At 38.9% G+C, this 12489-nt stretch overlaps 1 non-coding gene across 1 annotated transcript; it reads left to right on the top strand.

The window, feature by feature from the left end:
• Nucleotides 1–9588: 9588 nt before the first annotated feature.
• trnas-uga (transfer RNA serine (anticodon UGA)) lies at nucleotides 9589–9670 on the top strand. The gene has a single exon. It is a non-coding gene; the product is annotated as a tRNA-Ser (tRNA).
• Nucleotides 9671–12489: the final 2819 nt, after the last annotated feature.

The following is a 12489-nucleotide window of genomic DNA, read 5'->3' on the forward strand; positions in this document are numbered from 1 at the left end:
ACGAGTTCTTTTTAATGTATGTGGGCACATTTTAAGTATGTTAGATTTAGAAATTATAACAGTTCGTATTGAGACGTAACTAGCTACCTATCTAGTTACACTAGTTTAACAGCAAACTTAGCCCGCAACATGTTACATCAGTCTCATTTCAAGTAATTAGCATTTACAGCAACAAGGAACACAACATGACTATTATTTCAAAACATTTTACAAGCCACATTCCGTCCGCTAATCTCAGCATTCTTCAGCAACTGCAACTTGCCTTACCAGACACATGGATGGACGACGGAGTAGCTACGACGCCAAACGTCAACTGTCATTACCGGACGTCAGTTGCGCATGCGCTAATGTCAATGCGTCGTAAAATGGCGCATGCGCGAATCTGATGGGAAACTGAAGAACTTTGCTTCTACATTTTTTGTCTCAGCTTAAATACAAACTGAGCTTGAAATATAAGTAGATTGCTTAGTATATTGTTTTGACATAGATACTTTGTATGATATCTGTCTTGCTCATTATGTACTTTTGCTAGATGTGTTTTTGTGGTTTATATGAATTTCTACAATGCAGCTTCCTTATATACAGGCAATGTTTACAATACCCAGCTTCTTTATCCATTATCTATATATATATGGATAGTCTTGGGTCACCTGGACTCCCAGAATGCCTTACCAAGCGATTCACAGATGTTCAGTCTGTTTTAAATGCCAATAACAAAAGTTACTACACTGACTGTATCATGGTGTGCAGTTACAGGTTTTATATGAGCAACAACCACACTCATTTATTGCAGTAACAATAGAAATAGTTTAATGTGTATGTGTGTTGCAGTTTTAAAGGAAACTGCAAATCCTCTGCATCTGAATAAGATGGTAGACATGCAAAGAACAGAACAGTAACTGTATCCATGATGTGACACTGCACTGAAACCTGATGAACAGGATTGTAAAATAATTCCCACAGGTCTCTCATGATAATATGTCGGCAGTGATGGTCCTGTAAACAGTAAATTGAAATTTTTTAGCCTATAAATATGTTTATGACTAACAAAGAAATGTTAACCAAAAATGTTTCCTGGCTGCTGTTAAAAAGCAACAGATGATGCATTGGTTCACCTTCCTCCCAGGGCATTAAGGCAAAAGATGTTTCTTCTCATGGTCATCCTTGTTGTTTTGTTTTCATGGCAACCACTCCACACGCCCTGTCTGCCGGACGGCCCACCCCACATTAATGAAATCAGAGGTCAAGGTGCAGCAATTGGTCAACAGATACCATCGCACATTTTCTGCACGTCTCTTCCAACAATGTGCTCTTCCTGTGCCAAGGTTGTGGCAAAAAGTTTCCTCATGCAGTCTGTCTCCCTTATCAGAAACCTTTCCACCAATCCAAAAAGGCCAAACCTCTCCCAACACTTCTCCTGTTTTCGAGCTGGAAACACAGAAGCTGTTAGTTTCGTCTCAACTGGAAATAAGATAACAGAGGGTCAGGGTCCGTGAACGCTGTAATTAATGTGACCTTGTGCACTTTTGGAATGAGCAGTAGCCGGCTTGATCTCAGTCAGTTCTCAGGGCCACTGAGACAATGAAGGCTCTTATCTCCCAACAAAGGCTTCTTGGTCAGTGAAGTAGGTAAACACAATAACACACCCAGCTAAGAGCCAGTTGAAGGGAAAATATAAGTGCTTTATTTAATAAAATGAATGATAAAAAAAGCTGTGTAGTTTGAGTGAAATAAAAGGACATTAATCCTGAAATTAAGTTGCTGAAGTTTGGCAAAAACTCTGCTTTATTATCTCATTTACTTTATAAATGATTACACAACCAGCCTCATTGCTACACAGCTCCACTATAACTTTTCATGGTCACTACCCAGCCTGAATGCCACATGAATAAATTGGTCAAGTAAGCATTCATGCCAGCGTGGAACACAATAAATCCAGTGTGATCACTTTCCAAAAAAGGGAACCACTTTGGTGCACAAGCCGAACCTGCTGGAAAGTATTGTGTCATTTGGGATTTTGCAGTAATGAGCCAGTGAATGAATTCATGGTCCAAATGGTCTGAATGGTGGAAAGGAATGAGACGTTATGTAGCTCACTGGGCCAAATTGGACAGCCATTTAAACAAGGCCACACAAGCTCAAAAACACATACAAACATGCATGCAAAAAACCCCACATGCACATGCCCTAATGTGTGCACAACATGTTCATTTAAGTAGGAGGATATACATACAAACCACAAAACATGTTCTCTTTCATGCTATCACTCTCACTCAGTCACACGCATACACTCACGCACACAAACGTGCCTCTTTTACGCCCTGGCTCATGGAAACCATGGAAATGCCAAGCAAACAAGTGCTCTGATTCAGAGGGCAGGCAGCTCACTAGCTTCCGTCTATGAGAACAACTGCTGTGTCAGATGCATGTTGGGACACCATGCTGGCTTGGCTCAACCCTTAAACATCAGTGTTGGTGGTGAGGTCACTGACATGGATACGTTGCCTTAGATTTACTCTTGTTTTATATGCTTATTTGAAAAGTAGAAGATTCATGCCACTCGGATTAAAACCTAAGTCGAACGAGTTTCAACAGCAAGCCGTTTGTGTTTTAATTCAAGATAAAGGTGTTCATGTGAGCTTTGTATTTTGGTCAAGATAAGTGGAGAACTAAAGTCAAGAATAGAATTTAAAGGGTTTTGGCTTCTAACATTTTCCTCATAATACTTTGCAGTGGGGGTGTTAAATCGGAATGTCTGTGATTAGAATTAACTACATTTCTTTGTTGGATGGAGATGATCGCTCAGATGTTGCTTCCAACAACAGCTGACTTAAACTGAGCTTTTTTCATGATGTGTTATCTAATTTTAGTGTGCTCACATAGTAGATAATAATGCATTGTCATGGTCGATACTTGGTTTGTGTTACAGGATCCCAACATTCATTTTTGGGCCATTTGAAGCATTTTTCTGCCTATTATGGGTCTCAGGCTGTTGTTGTGATTGTTTGGTTTTGGACGCAGAGGATGAGTTATTTTCTCACATAGTTGAGGCAAAGCCTGACTTGATGATTGTGGATGAAAAATGTGATGGTATAACAATTAGGCTCTAATTCACAGTAATGGGACCAGTGTTAGTGGCTTTTAGTAAACAAAATGGTATCTCACACTGTCCGGACATTGCTACTTTTTACTACTTTTCCCTATGTAAAATTGTTTACATGAAAATATTTAGGTGGTTTGACATAACTCATAGCAACAGCATTGCAATCTTTTTGAAAAATAGGATTCGAAGATTTGAATTTCAAGCTCTGCAGTTACGCCAGACGGGGTTCAAAGGGTTCATTCAAGAGCAGCATATTAGCACCAAGCAGTATAGTTTTTTTTTTTTTTTTAATCTGTGTTGTAACTTTTTCAGAATTATAGGCTCTTAAAATATATTCACAGCAGTTGCTCTACACCTGAAGGCCTGTGTAGTTGATTAAAAAAGCCAAAGTTTGAATCAGTCTTTGTTCATGCAAGATGGTGAAGAACAGTTTGCAATGATCCTGTAGATAAAAGCACAACATAAACCACAGTGTAAGTTTAAAATATTGAACTTTTCTGACAGACAATCTAAGTTTTGTGTCACTGTTTTGAGTTTATCATATTTCATTTCATATGCTACTGTTATTAATAATAGCTTAGCTTAAAAAAATGTTTTCAGTTCTTTCAGACACAAATTTTGAAATGGGCAGGGTTCAGATTAGCACCAGATACAGAACATCCATGTGGCAGAGAAGCAGACTGACAGGAAACAAAATTTATAAACCTGAGATATTTAAGAGTAGCACACCTGCAGCAGTAGGTGAATAGGGGCCTCTTTCAGGCTGAATACCGAATATGCAGCCATCCAGGTGTATGTGGAAACGCAGGAAAGGGTTCTATGGCTTCTGAATGTGTAGCTATACTCTTTACATGAGAGTGCTGCTTATCTGCTTGGTTTAATGGATAGTACTTGATTCAATGACTCCAATTAGTTCAAGATGGGTATCAATTTCCTTTTGGTAATGTAATATGTTGCATTTTAAATATAAATCACCTTTTGAAGATAAAAATACATTGAGACTTTGTGTTCTTATTCAGGGCATCAATCAGCAAGAGTGAGTCGGTGCATCTGGACCGCAGATCTTGCTCCCATTCACCTACTTTTACAGCCAAGGATCTGACTAGCTGGCTGAAAGTATGCTGTCAATGCTATCATGTAAATTTTATAGAAGGCTACATTTACCCCACATGTAGCATTTCCCATTCACAGTCTTTTAGTTACATCATACCTTTTACAGTCTTTGTCATTGTGTGAGGTTTGTTATGAGTTTTTTTTTTCTTGCGAAGGTGTTTCATATAAAGATAAGGAAAATAAAATTCCATTTGGTACTAACCGCACTACATGTGAGCTCTTGGCCCAGTAATTTTTAGTTAATCTCTAACCTGCTGTTTTCATCTTTATCTTATCTCATACCACGTCTAGTTTTGACAGTGTTGTCACATTTGGATGTCATTGAAGTTTAACTGAGCCGTTGGTAGCTGTGAGCAACTTTTCCTGAGAGCATTAATATGAAATTAGGGTGTGTTTCCTTTGAGATATTTTTCTTGGTTGTGTGGGATGGCCTCTAAAATAACATTTAGATGAGGTAATATTAAACCTCTACCCTGAAACTAATCAATATTGATGACATTCCTTCGGTTGAGGAGGCTGCCAGCTCCTCAGGGTATCGCCCACAATGGCAACTCAATGACTGCTGGAAAACCCAGTGACTCATTATGGTAAGGTAAGTCAAACAGCTCTGTGTATTTGTTTTATATCATAATGCTATGAGAAAGCACTTTAAAGTAAATTTGCCCTACTTCTTCACATTTGGCAGCTTCTGTGACACAATCCGGGCCTTCGTGGTGGACTGAGCCTCAGATACTCTTTACTCCAAGTAGATTCCCAGAGTGGCCCAGCTGCAAACTTCAACTTAATGTGCTGAAATGGAAGACCAACATGAAATCTCTCTTGAATGCACATGAATCAAATTTTAAGCTGCAAGTTTGAGTCAAGAGTCTGAATGTGGAAATGAGCTCATGTTTGTTGGTGACATTGTGCAGCTCCATGGTTTCATACAGTCTGTAGAAACATCTGTGAATGCATCAAACATTAAGTCATATTAACGCAACTATAATTACACAGTCCCTGTCATTTACATAGGGATGGATTAGTGTAAACACAGTGTGTGAGAGCAGATGGTATTGGAGTTCTCAGCGTTTTTCTTTACTTCTTTCTTTCAGAAATGAGGTTTTAAGGCCATATTGTCCACAGCCTCTTGTCTCTAGTGAAGAATAAGGTAGATCAAAGCTGACAGAAAACATGATTTATGACTCTTTAGCAGCAAAATATGAGTGCATTTTTTACTGAGACCTCTTGTTTTATGCAATCATACAAAGACCTCAATGATTGTCTTATGTGGACTTAAACAATAGGATTAGCAAGATATTAGAAGAGTTGTAGCTAGTACCTGCACTAATGGTCCTTTTTTCTAGCCTCATCTGGCCTCACAAACACTTACCCTGGCCAAACCAGTACGCCTCATACTGTGCTGAAAAAACAGAACATAGATGGATGTGCAGCGCATTAAAGGCCAACATGCAGTATAAGAAGATGTAGTTATATTCATGGCATGAGTATGCTTTCATAAAGCGACCATGGTGCCTCACTTGGTCAACAATCTGTTTTTGTTTTGGCGGCATGTTGGGTTAAGACACCAATTCTTGACTCAAAGGTCTCAGGGGTCTACCTGCATTTATGCTCTAACCTTTTGCCTCCTTCTGCATGCCTAAGAGCAATGGAAAGAAACTAAAAAAAAGCATTGCCGCTGTAGGATGGTAATGGAATTGGTCAAATCATTAGACAAATAGTTTCTGAAGTGACTCAACAGTTGAGCAGGATTTTACTATTTATCGTTACTTTTAACTATTGAAGTTAAAAGATGGATATAATCCTGTCTGTTGGTGTCTGTGTGATTCATACTGCATGAGCAAAGCCAGCAGTTCAAATAACTCCAGTAGACAGCCTGGATACACCTCTCTCTGTCTCCCTGATAGAATTACGACTGTCCGTGCTCTATACTTAGCTCTCAGAGGATTGTACTTGGAGTCCATTTGATTCAGGAGGTCCAGACTGAGTTGTTTGGGGGAAATAAAGGCCTTTTTCACTCAGTTAAGACTGTCTGGGGAGGATGAAAGACACGAAGGGGAGAGAGCAGGAGAAAAAAAAGGGAATGTGTGAGAGAGCTGGCACTCGTATCTTGCAGAGTTTTTAATATAGTGCCAACTGCTTTTCATATAGTCACTATGGTATCCGCTGAAACACGTAGCTGCTTCTTGTTAGGGTGGGACAGACAGAGGGAGGTATGTAAAGAAAAGTGAGAGGGAATGTGGGTGTCATTAAAAAAGACTGTTAAAAGACAGGAAGAAATGAAAAGAAGCAAAGGATAAAGGAGAATGGGTTAAAAGAAAAGACAGGCAGGCAGGGAGACAGAAGAAAAGGCAGGACAGGAGATTCCTTTAAGGTCGATGACATCTGCTTACATTTACTGTTTTGCTTGGCTTGTTGTTATTGATTTATCTTAATTGGGTTTTCCTGTTTCCTGTCCTTATCTCTCTAACTCAGCCTTAATGTCCTGAATAAAGAGCCCTAACCGGGAATGTGTTTTTTCACAGAAGGGATTCAGAAGTTACTGGAATCTAGTCATTTAATCTGTTGTGATACTGCTGAAAGTTTAAATCCACATCAAGTCTGCAGGCCAGTATTTCACAACCTTTAATATTTGTTGCAAAATTCAGAAAATACGTGTTGACAAAGCTCCTAACTCAGATTTTTCTTAGATTATTGATAAATTTCATTGAGTTTATATATCATATATTTTTTTTATTTCTAATTGCCTATTGAGTTGTATTCTTTGATATTTGAAATTTTGGTTTCAGAAAAAACTTTTGTTGCTTATTAAGTCATCGAATGAGTAAAACATTCACAAAATCAGATTCATGAGGTGATCCAGATATCTGACATTTGATCAAAAATGAAATTGCCTCTTTTATTTCAAACGCTCTCGTTATGCAGTTTATGTCAGAAATCGAGCCATTGCTTCAAGCTGTCATCACTTTTAGTTTAAACTCGCCTCATCCGGAGCCAGGTTTTGTAGAGAGCAAACATGCCTCTAAAACACGAGCCATCTGTTCGATTTTTATATTCACTTTTATTTAAACAGACTTGAGAGGGCAGAGATATGTTGCACATGTCTGAAAACCAATAGATACTGTAGCAAGGTCTTAACAACTGGGTGGGGGTCACTCCTGGTATTTATAATCCTTAGAGTAAACAAAAGACCTCAGACACTATCCCTTACATATGATATGTGTTATGTATGTCTTTAGCTTTGTCATTATGAATAAATATTGATTGCAAAATAAAATAAATCCTGTGACAGACTGATTTTGTAACTCTTCTCCGATGTCAGCTTACTTAAGTCATTTGTTTGTGCATCTTTAACAGTAGATTCTGTCACGGTCTGATCAAATTGGACCAAACCTGGAAACGCAAATGGCCCGCTGTCTACACAATTTCCAAGCACATTATATTTCTTCATGGCATAATGGATATGTCATTCTGCTTTGTTTTCACGTGTGCTCACAGCTCAATATAAGTTGTTTAGGTTCAGGGTGGGGTCAGATAAGATTAGGAGCACATACTTTTGTCAAGGCTGCACAAATGACATAAATATTCTGATATATTTAATCTGCACCAAAATAGCGTTCGACATCCATAAAGTATGTGTGGCAAATTGCTTTTTATTTGAGTGAGCTCATGAGAAAATAAGTGTTCGAATGCGAATGACTTGTTATTTGGCCCGTGAGCTCACATTCCACCACATCTTATTGAAATCTGTCAGCTTAATTTTAAGATATTTTGCTATGTCTGACAAACAAATGGGACTGAAAAATAATCTCGTCTGTAAACATAGCTGAGGCTTGGTGCAGGTTGTTTTGTGGTAAAACATTCTCAAATGGGTGAGAAGTCAATTTGGGTTACAGCAGATGACAACATAAAGTATGTGCCACTCAGTCCCACAGTTGCATCCACATATCTGCTGGAAACTTCTTGAAAGTGTTACTAATTTTGTTCACTTTTACACCTCCCCAGGGATTGCAAATGCCATTTTGTTTTCAGCAACTTTTTCAGGACCACCTTCTGATTCCCCTCACAAGGATTTATTGCTGATCTGAGAGCTGAGCAACTTTGAGGTCATCCTGTTGGTGTCTCAACAGCAGTGACTGTCTCTTCCTAAATCCCCTTTTAATGAGAATCAAAGCAAAGCTCAAACCGAGCTTCATCCCCTCACAAGGCCAACCAAAACATTAAGATTATCAAGGGGCTTTCGGTGATAAACACACAAAATCCTTTCAAAGAAACCGTCGGGCTGCACAAACTTTGTGCCTTTTTATACTTGTGTGTAGATTTTGTCCCCATTGAAGAAATACAAAAATACACACACATGTGCATCCATAACTAAAGACAAACCACAGCAGCTTTCAGACTTGTACTTGAGTCACGAAATCTCTGCCAAGAGTTATATTTTTGGGATCTGCCTATGTAGGGCTGAGTAACATTTCCATAAGAATTGTCTCCATGGTTTAAGTTGAGCAACATTCCTGCAATTACAAGGTTGCTTGTGATTATTTTGCAAATAGTGTACAAAAATATAAGGAAACTATGTTTTAAATTCAAAGCAGCAGATTTCAATTTGAATAAACTTCTGCGAGATACACAAATACACTGCACTTTTAAAATAAGGAAAAAAACTGTCTGACAATTAAAAAAACAAAGGCAAATGTTGTAATGGATAAGTTCTCTTTGTAAAATGCTTGTCATGTCTGAAAGGATTCAACACTGAACTTTTCCATAGTAGTGTGGAAGCCAACTTGTTAGTTTTTCTATCTGTTCCTGAAGGTGGAAGATCAAAGTAGGAGTTACGGAACCAGTAGAGCCAAAAATTTGCATATTCATTCCTGTTGCTGCCTGCTGCTTCCCAGTTGAGCTGTTGAGAATGAGTAGATTCCCTGACGCCTACTTATTAGACCTGCTTCTGATACTTCTAAAATGCCTCAACCACAAGCGAAGCACACCAAATGTTCTCCTGTTAGCTGCAAGATTGAATTCAAAAGTTGTCATGTACTTCCAGCATCTGGGGACCTAAAGACCCAGAGGATTGCTTTTATTTTCAATGGCATTGTCTACCCTTTAAAAAGAAAATGCTTAGTGTTAGCACATTAAGCAGCTAGCATGGCTAAAGTTACCAATAGCTCTGATTAAATACCCACAGGTGAGAGCTATGTGGTGTTGGTAAAGCTGAGGGACAGTCAGAAATGTTGCAAACTGGAAAACTGATATGAAACCAAGAAACCAGGACTGGGTGGGTTACTATGTTTTAATTTGTCAGTGTGAGCTAAACTGCAATGTTTACACTGTTTCTTCTTTCCTGCTCTTTGTGCTCAAGTGTTCTGTACTTCAGAGCTGTGATGGCCGAGTGGTTAAGGCGTTGGACTTGAAATCCAATGGGGTTTCCCTGCGCAGGTTCAGATCCTGCTCACAGCGTTGACTTCTTCAGCTTTGATCGTCCTGATTGCTGTTGGTGGAATATTGCTCTTGTAATAATTCCATCAGCAAATTTCCCTTATGGATCATTTAAGTGATCTATATTTCAATACAGCCAAATCCCAATGCATCTGTACTCATACACATATTTTTCAGTTTCTGTTGTCAGACAATGGAACAAGTAATGAAACAGTGACTGAAACATACCATGTTAAGCCCATTATGATGCGTTAACCAGCAGTCACGATATCATCATTTCTAAGCTGCAGCTCTGCACTGTTAAACTCCTCACTTTGTAACTGTGGTAATGTCTGACAAACTCTGCATACACGAGTTAAAAACAACGTAAAATGACCTCTCAGAGAGAATGTCAGAGGTGATTGAAAGTCCTAGACACTCATTCATGTCTGTCGGCTCCTGTATAGTCCATAGTTTTACTCTGCACCGTCAGTCACAGATGCAGAGTGAGTCTTCTTCCTGAAGGAGGCGTGGACAGCAGCAACTCAACTACATTTAAAATTACAGAGACTGAAACAGCCCATTTAGAAGAGGGTTAAACTACAGGTTGCACAGTCATGGTAAACAAAAAACTCAAAGACACATTCTGGGGACAAGTAAAATTGTCATTGTTTACTGAAAATTGGCACAACATGGGACCTTGAAGACCCTTTATTGACACATAGGTAAGCCCAGGAAAGCTACACACACACACACACACACACACACATACACACACACACAGGTTCACAGCCTACCATTTTTTCCCCCTGCTCTCGTGTGCACTGCATGCCCAGCAATTTTTTTGTAACATGTGAGGTCATCAAAACAAAATTACTTGTATTACTGCTTCAGTTAGACCACAGCCATTAGAATGAAACATAGTTACAAAGCTGCGAGTCCTTTAATATACACCAAACTGCCAGTGCTGTTGTAAAGCTAAACACAGGATTATCTCCAGACCCTTTCATCATGACCAAACACTCTACCAGCAGAGCTCCGTATTATACCCTGTAAGAAACTTTACTGTAATAAATTGGGGTTTCGTGTGCTGCTTATATGGGTTTTTGACTTATGGTACATGTGTTCAATCTATATCTGAGAAGGAATGGCTAGAATGCTGCTCTGTTGTGTCTTATACTCAGGTATAACCTGGATATAAGCACTCAGCCAGAAAGACTACAAATCTTCGCTGTCAGGGCCAACAGATTGGTGCCGTATGGAGCCTGGAATGAATACTATGCTTCATAAAGAGGGTATAGAGGCACAGATAAAAATGGCAAAATGAAGAGATCAGGTATAGTTGTCATTAAACACAAGGGAAGTAAAGCAATACCATAGTTATGATTTGAAAGCCGGTTTTTCTTAAAGGATAGTCTGCTGGTAAAACATCATTGTAGTACACATTCACTGATAAATGCAAGAGAAATATACAACAGTAAGTGGGGCAGAAGACAGAACAACTATTTTTTTACATTTTAAAAAACTATGACATCTAATCTGGTTTATCTGCAACTTATTCTGAGCAATGTGCATGAGAAAGAACAAGTTAAATGGTTAACCTCTTCATTTTTCCATAGAGGTCAGTGTGAAGAATTTGACCCCGGTTGTTGAACGTCAGGGCTTGCAGTGTGATGGACGCTGCACTAGTTGGTTAAGAGGTGATGTTGCTCTCTGCAGAGCGAGTCGAGCTCTGTTTCTGAGCAACTTGAAGTGTTTATCTCAAAAGTGCACTAAATGTTTATAGATGGGAGAGAAGCAGGATTCTTTCCACATAGCAGAGACGCAGTTTCTTCCTCTGTATGTCACATTGCCTCTGTTTTGCTTACGCTTCACTGTGTGGGTCTGTTAAGCTTGTGTGAAGTGCTTCCACACCAAATTTGAGGTCATTTTCATATTTCTTTCACAAAAGTAAACTTAGCTGCAATGAATATTATGCCAGTATGAGTTTCTAAAGCCCTATCACTGATGCAAATAATTATTTTAAGTTAATTAAATAGTACTTTATACATAAAAAATGGACATGTCAAGGGTAAATGTAAATGTTCAGGGTCAAACCGAAGTTAGAGGATCAACTATGGGAGTGACAGCACAATACGACTGTCAGGCATGTGGGAAACATTAGCAAATGTAAATAATGCTGAATGTACAAAACTCTTCAGAGGCTGCTGGTCCACAGCACTTTGTTTATTTCTTCATCTTCCTTTCATTCATTTTCTTGAACCTTGACCCTTCTCATCCTCATTTATCTCATCCTGTAGCTCATTTGTCTTAAATGAGCTCATGCTGAAGGAGCCACATCATTCAGCGGGACATGAGGTGGCCTCTACCATTCTGGTTTTTGACCTCATTCATTCTTTTTGGCCTATTTCATGCATTGCAACTAGATTTTACATTCTGTTTTGCTGGCGATTATATGACAATTTCTGAGCCTACTTTTACACAAGATTAGATCAAACATGCATTTGTAGATACATCTGGTAATTCATCAATGAATTGACAAACCAGTTTCCTGAATAAAGGTTATAGTGTCTACAGGCCTAAGTGAAAGCTAAATTAATTCTGCCACAACGATGGTTTAGGTTATTATTTGTCAGTGTAGATGTACACCAACTAGCCACAAACTTTAAACCACATACCTAATATTGTGTAGGGCCTCTTCGTGTCACCAAAACAGCTGTGATTGGTCAAGGTACAGATTCCAAAAGACCTTTGAAGGCATCCAAGTAGCAAGACATTAGCAGACGATCTGTTAAATCCTCAAGTTCGGCGCCTCCATGGATTGGACTTGTTTCAACACATCCCTCAGATGTTTTCCCCAA

The sequence above is a fragment of the Amphiprion ocellaris genome, chromosome 14 (genome assembly GCF_022539595.1).
Source record: "Amphiprion ocellaris isolate individual 3 ecotype Okinawa chromosome 14, ASM2253959v1, whole genome shotgun sequence".
Taxonomy (NCBI): Eukaryota; Metazoa; Chordata; class Actinopteri; family Pomacentridae; genus Amphiprion; species Amphiprion ocellaris.